The 11,603-nt window shown below is 35.2% G+C and overlaps 1 protein-coding gene across 19 annotated transcripts in view; it reads right to left on the reverse strand.

The window, feature by feature from the left end:
- The window catches only part of DLGAP1 (DLG associated protein 1), a 798,454-nt gene that overhangs the window by 510,913 nt on the left and 275,938 nt on the right, over positions 1 to 11,603 (reverse strand). For 17 of the 19 annotated variants that reach the window (XR_003042561.1, XR_003042560.1, XR_003042559.1 and 14 more), the window contains one exon: positions 2,137 to 2,255. The gene's annotated coding sequence lies outside the window, so the exon portion shown is untranslated. The remainder of the gene's footprint in view (positions 1 to 2,136; positions 2,256 to 11,603) is intronic. The other 2 variants (XM_025038572.1, XM_025038566.1) reach the window with 1 other exon arrangement.

Genomic DNA, 11,603 nt, shown 5'->3' on the forward strand with positions numbered 1-11,603 from the left:
TCAAGACTTTAAAGGTGAATGAGACCACAGAGGCAACTGCATTGTCCAGCTGAGAAGATACAATTTATTTACTCTTTCTTTGATCATTCAGGAATTTGTCATACCTCAGATTAACTGGGACTGTTCACTCAGTTTGTATTCTGTGCTCAGGATTTGTGGTTTGTTCTAAGAGATACTCTCCACTGTCAGTGATTCTCTTCATCTCATAGTTTGATTCTGTCTCCCCAACTGCCACTACTTTTCTGGTTTCCCTGCCCTGACTCTTTCTGCTGTTCTTTCTCCTTCCCCTGGCCATTTTCATTTCTTTCAGTAGGTATTTGCATGCTAATATACATTCTTTAATATTTAAATGTTATTTGTTTTGATAGTTGCTCCTTATAGAGTTCACCAATTACATTCCTCCTCTGAACATATGATCTTCTGGATCACAACACAACCAAAACCTTTATCTGATTTAATTTTAATCTGTTAAAAGTCTTTATGTCAGAAAACTGACAAAAAACCCTAATTCACTTAAATGTGTTAAATCTATTTTGCTGGCTGACCATATCAAATTATGCTCTGACAAGCAAATTTAAGTCACACATTTCACACAAATAATGACACTGCTAACTGGTTGTTTCTAAATAGGAAAGATAATAATTATATGTTTTTGTATCCATAGATGCTTTCTTGCGGATAAAACAATATACAGTGAATAAGTATAATGAAATATTGTTACATTATCTCTCATTATTCCAACATTTTGGTCATACATCAAATATTATTATTTAATATCTCAAATGTACAGGTGAACCAAGATGCACTTCTCACTCTGAAATGTATTGATGAAGAAGTTAGTTTTGAAACAGAGTTCACTCTGGTTCTATGACACTTGGATATGATCCTTTAATGTCTTTAAAACACAAAACACTTTCTTCTTGGGGATAGTTCATCAGGAGCAAAATGTGATTTACTTTATGATTTAGAGTAAAATAAAAGGAATGATAAAAGATGCCTTTGGATCCCTGCACCATGCCCCCTTGGCTCACCTCTGATTTCAGTCATAGTTGCATAGACAGACCATTCTGTGCCAGCATGGTTCCCCTGGACTTTATAGTGTCTACCTCCTGTGACAACTGAGTATCTTTCTGCCTTCTGACTCATGTAGTGCCAGCAGAGCCCAGAATGTGGGGCCATTAGGAGCCCAGGGAGCAATCCACAATCAAGGAGAAAAGCCAGTGGATAAACCTCTTGCTGAACATGCTTCAGGCAGAAATTTTGGGAGGTTCCTTTATGCTCTCAGGGGTCCCAAAGGAATAAAATTCCCCTGGTCCACAGTAGTGGACTCATTCATCCCTGCTGTCTAACTTTTGAACCGTGGGCTCAGGTCCCCAGCAAACTACCATGCATACATCATATCTTCATATAAGCAATCCAAACAAAGATGCTAGCTTATTGAAATACTCAGTATTATCATTCCCTTCTGATTTGACTCTACATATATAGTATTTCTGATTTGTACATTACTAAGACCTTTCTTTTTTGCTTCTCAAAACTACATAATGAGATGAAAGGAGCAGAGATCATAGCATCACCTCAAGTATTTCCATTACCTTTCTTAGCACATGTAAATTATGTTGAGCATGTGTATGCTGATAAATTAACATTTGTACAACACTCTAAAAAAAATATGGAATCTGATACTATGCCACCTACTTTCATAATTCCAAGCTTAACCTAAAGTACAATAGTTTGGTCCACAATCATGAAAATAGTATTTGCTTGACCTACTACTCCAGATTAATAAGAATGAAAATTAAATATATAAAATACATCTTGTCCAGATTCTATACAGGCAACCAGAAAGTTAAAATCAGTCTTTAGGCTCAGCAGCCTATTAATATATCTGGAATTATAAGCCAGAAGTATTTATATTCAAATATACCATGCTATCAAGAAAGGAAAAAGAAAAAGAAAAAGAGAAAGAAAGGAGAGGAGAGGAGAGGAGAGGAGAGGAGAGGAGGAAGGAAGGAAGGAAGGAAGGAAGGAAGGAAGGAAGGAAGGAAGGAAGGAAGGAAGAGATTATTTCACATAGGATGGTTGAAGATGAAGCCGTAGGGATGTGTTATATAATAGGAAAGGAGATTGTTTTACCTTTGATGATCAATTCTCCATTTTTCTTGCTTCTAAGTAAGGAAAAGATCCAAACTAAGCAGTTTTTCTTTTTTTTTTTTAAACCCAATATTACTCGTGGCATGTGATGCTCAACTGTTCTGAAACAACAAAATGCAATAATTAGATGCAATAACTAGCTTGAAACAGAAAGATACTTAAGAAGATCTCATAGGAACTACTCTGACAGCCATTAAATTCAATAATCTGAGAAGTTTCACAGAAGATTTACATGGCCGTGTTCTTGCATGATGTTACACTTTGTATTTTATGCTTTCCAGAAAACAAAATCAACCAAAAAAATGTAACTGTAATAAATAGATTTGATATTCTAAAATCTACTTTTTTACTATTAACAATTATATCCTCTTTAGTCCATTTCCTGTTTGCCCTGAGAATACCCTCTGGCGGTGCTTGCAGCTGCAGCGTTTACCCCAAGATAACTCATGGATTACAGTCCTAAATTTACCCCCAAAGTATGCCACAAAATAGCTCACTTTTATTATTATTTTCACATCCCTCTAGTATATCCATAGTCTTTGGAAACAAATGACATCATTCTATTTATACCATTCTGTTTTTAGTAGTGGTATTTCCTATTACAAAATATAGTAATCTTGATCACTGAAAATGTCAAATCCTAGAAAATGTAGCATTCTATGAGTAATGTTAAATTGATGTCAGCAGCTAGCTACATTTTTTTCCTAAAAAGGAAAGGGGTTAAAAAGCAATAAAATTCAAGCATTAATCACTTGATTTTGTAATGTTATACACAATATATCTTATATACACACAATTGTATTTGCTTCCTGTTTATTATTTGTTTTACCAACATTGCAATTAAGCAACTGTGACTAAAAAAGGGGGTAAAAAATATTGTTCTTTTCAGAGTGGTTCTGATATCACTGGATGACACCAATCATAGCATAATATTCTCAAGCATACTCGTAGGGGCTTGCTATTGCCAAAGCCAAACCATTACCCCTTATAACTAGTGATACTTTCTCAAGAAAGTGATAAAATGGAATTTCTAATTGGGGCTAAACGTATAAGAGAGGTACCTATTCTGATTACATCACTTCATGCTGAGCTGTGACTTTCCTTTCTGAAAGGTCACAAAGAAAAGGAATTGTATTGTGTACAAAAATGATCTGGTATTAAAAGTATAGGAATCAACAGAGTTCTGCTTCTCAGCAAATTAAAATAGTGTAAGAAGAGAATGAGAAAAAAATGTAAATTTAAGTATTAAGCAGAGATATAATGATATTCAGAATTGAGAATATTGGTGTAAATAATTTTTTACCTTCTAATTATTTATGAGTTAAAGTGCCTAAATGAAGGTAGACATTATCATACAGAAGTGGCCAGAAGAGGTGACATCGCTTGCCTAATTTTATTCAGCCAGTAAACACAAAGGCAGAATATGACCTAGAATCTCTGCCTTGAAGTTCAGTCCCTTTAGAAACTCATAACAGTATATTTGTTTCCAAAAAGAATATTGAACATTCACAAAGTTCAGGGCTTATACAATTCTATGCAGAACTTGTTGGAGCAATTTTGAGGCTGGCAATGCTGACAGGTTAAGTATTAGAATGCTGTGGATGATAAAATATAAGAACAATAATAACAATAATATCATGTATTCTCATAGCACATAAAACATGCTGGGAATATTATGTTTTCACATGTCTGTCATTTGTTCATGTTATAAAGGATAAAAATGAGATTCCATTATCAAACTATCAGGTATAATTATGATTATGAATCCTGGTTTATATATGATTATTACACTAAATATTTTCAATATTCCACTAACAGACAAACTGAAACAAAATTTTTTCCTACGTAGATGAGGAATCAGTTACTCAAAGAGATAATGGAAAATAAATAACTGTTAAAACATGTAGAACTGACCATTGATTTGTTCATAAGTATTTACTGAGAATCTATTTTGTGTTAGACATTGTTCTTAATTGACTGTAGAAACAAAATGAAAAGATTATGCAATTTCTGAAAAAGAATTCCAGATATACAATAAGAAATCAGTTTTATTACAACTAGAGTGCTTCCGAAGTTTAGATAATAACTATGTAAAGAAATAACTTAATATTGGGTGGTATCTTAAATGTCATCTAGCTAATGGTTCCCAAATATAGTTGATTATCACAATGGTCTGGAAAGCTGCTGAAAAATTTATAGAATTTCATGCAAGATCTATTAAATCAGAATATTCATGGGTGAAGTCAAGGTGATCTGTATTTAAAAATGCTCCCTAGTTCATTCTCCTGATTCAGCAGGTTGGGAAACCTACTGATTCTTGCCTACTTCTCATTATACAAAAAAGGGAACTGAGCCCAGGGAATTGGCTTGTCCAAGTCATTAGTCTCTTGGTGATAGAACTGAGATTAGAATGCAGAATTCCCAGTTCACTGGAATGTGTTTTTCTTCTCCTTATCCCAAGGTCCCTCTTTTATTTTTCCTTCCTGCTCTTTCCCATCACCAAGTAACCAATATTTAGTCCCTATATCTGGAAAAAAAAAAAAAAAGAACAAAGAAAAAACAAACAAACAAACAAAATTCCCAAACCAGAAATCTGAACTTAAGCTGTTTGATTCAATAGTGTGTTGTCCATTATTCCACTGGGTTCTTCTGGAGTCAGCTACTTTGGGGGTGTCTACTCATCTCCTTTCTCTATAATCTGCCTAGTACTCCAAATTCCCCATCCTTCAAAGGTGTCTTCTATCATTTGTCATTGAATCATCATCCCTGGCTATCGTTGATTGGGCCAGGAGAGGTACTTCACCCAAGCAGGTCTTACTTATAATTTGGGACTAGGAGACTGTAGTCTCATTTAGGCGAAAGAGTAGTGGGAGCTTGGTCATCTTGTTCCTTAGAGGCAGAGGACGTGAACATTTGTAAACTGTGGAGAAAGAGTAAAAGAGACACACATGGAAGGTAGAGCAAGGCCTCTCTAACTTTATGTGCTTCGTGCTCTCATTTATTTTTTTTCCTGTGGCTTCCATGAGTTCTTGTATCCTTATGTGAGGTTCTACTTAAACATTTTTAAAGTTATTTATTTTTAAATTGATATTTTGGCTTAAGCTAGCTCAAGTTGGTTTGTTTCTGTAACTAACACATCTCACATCATTCATTTTATGTGAGTTTCTCTATAAGCCAGTCACCTTAGTTACACTCTTTTAAGAGGTTCATAAAAAAATATTGGCTGAGTGTGGTGAGAGAGAAATAGAAACTGTAAATGCCCAGCACTTTATGGAATACCTATATTTTCATGAAGTGCATGCTGTGAAGTGTGATAAAACAGTAAAGGGTCAGATCAGAAGTCTCTTAATCTCAGCTCTAACTCTTACAAGACTTTTGACTTGTGAAAGTTACCTAGCCTCTTTTAGTTTCAATTTTCGTATTTGTAAAATGAAGGTGATGAAGCCTATGGTTACTATGAGAAATAAATGAAAGCAGTCAGTCACTCACTCAGTCACTCAGTCAGTCACTCAGTCACTCACTCACTCACTCACTCACTCACTCACTCACTCACTCACTTCACCATTCCCCAAAGATTTACTGAGCATCCATCATATGCTAGATACTTGGAATAATCAGTGAACATTTCATTTTGGTAAAGATGAATAAACAGAAAATAAACAATAAGCACAGAGAGAGAATAAAGTATAGAGTACTTTCGAAGGTAAAACATACTACTGTTGTAAGAAAAATAGATCAATTTAAGGGGGAGCAGAGCACATGAGTTAGAGGATGTGAGGTATTAAGGGGACCTCATTAAGAAAATGAGATGTGACCAAAAACTTGAAAGATGTGTGGTGGTTAGTCATGTGCAAGAGAAGGGTCTTCTGGGCAGAGGGAACCACCAAGGTTACAGTTTTAAGGTGAGAGTGTGCCCAGTTGTTCTTGGAATTACAAAGAAGTGGAAATGGAGTGAAGTGAGAAAGGGGGAGATTAGTAGAAGGAAAAATGGCAGGGCAGTGGAAGGAGCTGTGGATAGGTAGAGGGAGGGATGAATCAAGGGTGGCCGAAACCTTTTTATCTTTTACTTTAAGAGTGAAATGGGGACCATCACAAGATTCTGAGCTCAGAATTAACATGGCTTATATTTCAACAGGCTCATCCTGGCTGCTGGTTGGGAATAGACCATAGGGAAAGTCAGGATAGAAGCAGGAGGAAAGCTCATCTTTTTTTTTTCATATATTATGTATATATACATACACACACACACACACACACACACACACACACACACACGTATATATTGACATTGGTTAACGAAATCCAGTAAGTTTCAGGTGTACAATTTAACAGTAAGGCATATATATGTGTATGTATGTATATATATATACACACTGGATTGTGTAGTCCCCTCCCACAGCTAGATTTCTTTCTGTCACCACATATTTGATCCCTTTGACCCCATCTACCTCCCACCTCCCCCCTCCCTCTCTACACTCTGGTAACTACTAGTCTATTGTCCACGTCCAAGAGTCTCTGTTTGTTTGTCCTATTCGTTTGTTGGGAAAGCTCATCTTTTTAAAGAGAGATAATGTTGGCTCAGACTCTAGCAGAGCTAGTGAGGAATGGTTAGGACCATGATGGGCTTATTTTGAAGCAAGAGTCAAAAGGATCTCCTAATGGACTGGGTAGAGAAAGTAAGAAAAGAGGGAGGCAAGGATGATTCCAAGGTTCCTAGCCTAAGCAAGTGAAAGAGTGGACCTCCATCATTTGAGATGAGAAAGGCTGTGGCTAAAAATGGCTTTGGGGAGACAGAATGAGTTTAGTTTGGCTGTATTGATTTTGAGATGACAGTGCCAAGTGGGCTTGTCATGCAGGTGGTTGGATTATACAATATTGGAATGTAGGAGAGAAGTCTGGGATGGAATTTGCAATGAAAGCTCCCAGAAGAATTTCTGGCTTAGGATAAGTAACTGATAATCTTATTTTCTCCAATCACAGATGATTATGTAGGGGTTAATCAAAATAATATATATAAATATATAAGTACTTGGTACATAATAGGAACTCAATGTATTTTATTTACTTTTTGTTTCCTGATTCGAATATTTATTTTTCTATTGACTGTATTATAAGATTGAGTTTTTCTGTGAAAAAAAAAATCAATTTCCCACAAGACAATAAAAATCATACTTTACATTCTGGCAATTCTTTTAAAAATATAGCCAGAACAATCTCATAAAATATTAATAATAGTATTCAATAGAACATAAAATAGGACTGTCAAGTAGCAAGGTGTCAAGTAGCAAGGTAAATTTTGGTTTGTGCATAAACTAAAGGATTTAAAGAGGAAAAATGAAGCAGAACTGAATTCCATGGATCTAAAAGGTCACTCGACTTTTTCCAAATCTTTCTGGATTTTTAGCAATGATTAATAGTCTTTCAGGGTAAAGAAGCAGAAAATGGGAAAGGTGATTGTTCAAACCATAGATCCCAATGTACAGCAGAGAAAATGCATCTGTTTGAAGGCGCACCTAAGAAGCTCTGGAAATTCTGTAAAGAATTCTTTAAAGTCTACAATTATACCTTTAAAATGGGTTTCTTGATTTATAAAAGCCTCTTTAATTGAACAAGTTTTAAACTAGAAACCGTCTAAGTTTGAAGTCTATTTTATAGATGAGGTTAACGAGGACTAGAGAGATGAAAGGTCTTGTCTGAGGCCACAAGTAGCCACTAGATGAGCCAGGACTACTAACCCAGGCCTCTGAACTCTCACTATAGTTGTCTTCCCACTCAAATAGTTTCTCTTCAATTTTTCACTCAATTACCTCTTTTGCCTAAGAAGTGCCATCATTTCTTTGAAATCCCATGTTTTATCTTAAAATTTTGTTCAAATCTTATACTCCATAAAATATTGTATTTGTTTGAAGACAAAGTTAAACTATCTGCTTCCCAGCCCTCTCACCCCTGCAGATCTTGGAGAAGAATGAATTCTAGAACAAGGTCCACATTTATTCTGTGACTTTCTGTATGTTTGACATGGCATAGATTTACTTAAAAAAAAAAAAAAGGATTAGTCAATCTCCACTTCCTTTGCAAACCACTTTGCTAATTGATTCTTCATTTGCATATAAGAAACTTCAAGGCAGGGCTGCATGCATTGTGTGCAACCTGGCAGTTGCATAGGGCCTCATGCTCAGAATGGCCTTGTACTTTGTTTAATACTTTATATTTGAACCAGTGTTTTATGAATGAAGTTCCATGGGATAATGGAACAGTGAGGGGGTGAGCAGAGGGTATCTGCACATCATGCATGTCCCCAGCCATCCCTTGCTGTCTCATCTGCATAAGTGTGTGTGATGGTGAATTCTGGTGGCCCCACGACTCCTGGGAGTTCAGTGAGATTCAATGCGAGAATGAGATTAAGTATTTATGTCCATGACTGAGTAGGTGAGGAAGCTGACAGTCTCAAGGTCATGCTCTGCTGGAACTTTGCAAGAAGGCAATGGTACTAAAAAACATAGATGACCAAGGGACCCTATGAAGGGAAGCAAAATATGCCACCCCAAAATACAGTACTTTGCCATATTGATTATTTTGAATTGAAAGTACTTAAGAAACAATTGGTTCAAGAAGGACACTCTGACCCTCCTTTGTCTCCCTGGAAGCAGAAGATTAATCTCCCATGGAAAGATATCCTTCCTGTACCAGGAGGGTAGAAGCCATCCCTATCACCAAAGATAGTGAATTTAGGGCTGAGAAGGCTATATAAACAAATCTTTTTTACTTCTTCATCAATTTACTACTCCAAGCTCAAACCCCTTTGTTTTGTAGATTCTTCACAAATTTTTTATTTCCTTGTCTAAAAGGTATAAAAGCTTCCTACTTTGGCTAATTCTTTGAGCCTCATATTTTTATGGGGCTCTCATACATAAGAAATTAAATTTGTTTTTCCCTTCATTAATTTATCTTATGTCTTATGAACTTCTGTCCAAAGTTCCTAATTCAAGCCAATCCACCTCAAAAGTCCCTCTGTTTTCTATTTAATTCAATTTCTAAATTAATTTAATTTTAATCTCCCATTTCAGACTCAACTGTCTTCAAGGACAAATACTCAGTTGGGAAAGAGAAAAGTCAGTGATAAAATTAATTTAATTTAAAGTGTGAATAATAGAGATACATGACACTTTTGAGGGATATTTATATTTTAAAGAATCACTTACTTGTTTAATAATTAGACCAACCAATTGTAGGAAAGACAGAATTTTTTTCTGTTCCTACACTTATCATATCTTTATGTCTTGAATTATTCATCTGTATAAGCCCAGTTATGCTGAAAATGATGACATCGAAAGAAATAGAAATGGCAATCTGTAGTTCTTTTGGTCCGGCCCTTCCTTACTCATCAGTAAGCCAATTGGAGAGAGTGTTGGTAGAATGTGCATGTATCAAGAAGTGAAATAAAAATGGTAAAGTTTTGTGTCATGTTTCCACTGTTGTCGTAAGAATAATAAACATATGCATGATCTATTAAATATATTGCATAATTTTGATAATTCAGCATACAACTTAAATATTCTTATATTTACATTATACAATATAAAGATGAATAATAAAATTAATGCTAATAAACTTTGTTTTTTCTTTGCTTAGAACTAAATTAAAGAGTAAATTTAAAAAAAATTGATAGGTTGAGAGAGAGATGGCAGATGAAAGAAAACAATTTTATATTTTAGTACACTTAACAACTATTTTGCTCTGTTTTTTGAACAAGTGGCCTGCAATTTTATTACTCCTTGGGCCCTGCTAATTATGTAGTCATTAACACTCACCCTGTAGTAATGAACTGGCATAGACTCTAGCAAGTACTTTGAGCATTATTAACTTATAGTTTAAATACCATATATAGGAATTTGGAAATGGACTACTGACTTCTGAAAATCCTAATATAATTGCAAACTAAATTAATTACTCTCTGTTTTCCTCATATGTTCTAATGTCTTCTTCTTCTTTTCAAAATAACTCCTTGGACATCTCCAAAGTTCCTAATTCAAGCCAATCCACCTCGGAAGTCCCTCTGTTTTCAATTTAATTTCATTTGATTTCTAATTTAATTTAATTTTAATCTTCCATTTGAGACTCCACTTCCTTCAAGGACAAATAATCAGTTGGGGAAGACAGAAAAGTCAGTGATACAAGCAATTTACTTTAAAATGTGAATAATAGAGATACCTGACACTTTTAAGGGATATTTATATTTTAAAGAATCACTTAATTGTTGACTCTGATCTTAATGTGTAAGAAACAATAATGTTAATGGAGGAAACATTCTATTACTCTCTGCTAAGAAGGCTCCTCTACTCAAATCCACTTGAAAAAATGAGTTGTGGCTTATTCATTAAAAATTGCACATGATTTTTTTTAAATGAGGTAATATATGCTCAGATATTACCAAAAATATTTCTAATTAATTGAAAAAGGCTTCACAATCATGAAATATATAGGCTTATTCTCTGTCTCTTTAAAGCTCACCAGAACAACAGCAACAACAACAACGACAACAACAACAAACCAAATGCACTTTAAAATGTGTTGTGCTAGTTGGGAACTTAGCCTTCATTTAATTGTCTTTATTTATTTGACTTGTGTTCTTTCCATTCTGGCCTCGTATCTCAGTGTATCTGCTTTGCAGCTTCAGGAGTTTGGCTAAAAGAACCCTCGGTGTTGAAATTGTAAGAGTACTGCCCCCCATACCAGCTCACTTTTCTACAGACAAGATTGTTTGGGGCTCCCTGGTGAACAGAACGTGTGTAATGACTCACTGTGACATCATAGTTGTTGCCCTATTACAAAAAGATTGACAATCTATTTATAACTTTTAGAGGAGGACTAAGCAGTATCTTTCCCCCCTTCCTTTTTTAAATTAGTTTCAAGTATACAGTACATTGGTTAGACACCTGTATAGTTTGTAAAACGGTCCCGCCCACCATTGCTCTCTCCCTCCCCTGACCCTCCACCTAGCCAACGTATTAATGCTAACTGCATTCCTTAGGCCGTGCTCCCCATTCTCATGACCATCTATCAGCTACTAATTTCTACTTCTTTAATCCTTCACCCCATTATCCCAGCCCCCCAATCCCCTCCCCTCAGTCTATGACCAAATTGTCCACTATATTTGTGAGTCTATTTTTGATTAGTTTGTTCTTTTTATTCCTTCGATTCTGCATATAAGTGAAATCATATCTTTGTCTGACTTAAATACCTTCTAGGTCCATCAAAGCAATATGTTTTACTCTGTGTCTTTTAATCTGGAGTGAGTCACTTATAGGCAACATGTAGGGGTCTTGTTTTCCTTTCCATTCATTAACTCTTTTAGTTGGAACACTTAATTCTTTTCCATTTGAGGTACTTATTGATAGGAATGTAGTTGTTACCATTCTTTATTCCTATTTTTGATACATGTTTTTTTT

This window comes from Pteropus alecto, unplaced genomic scaffold (assembly GCF_000325575.1).
Source record: "Pteropus alecto unplaced genomic scaffold, ASM32557v1 scaffold146, whole genome shotgun sequence".
NCBI lineage: Eukaryota > Metazoa > Chordata > Mammalia > Chiroptera > Pteropodidae > Pteropus > Pteropus alecto.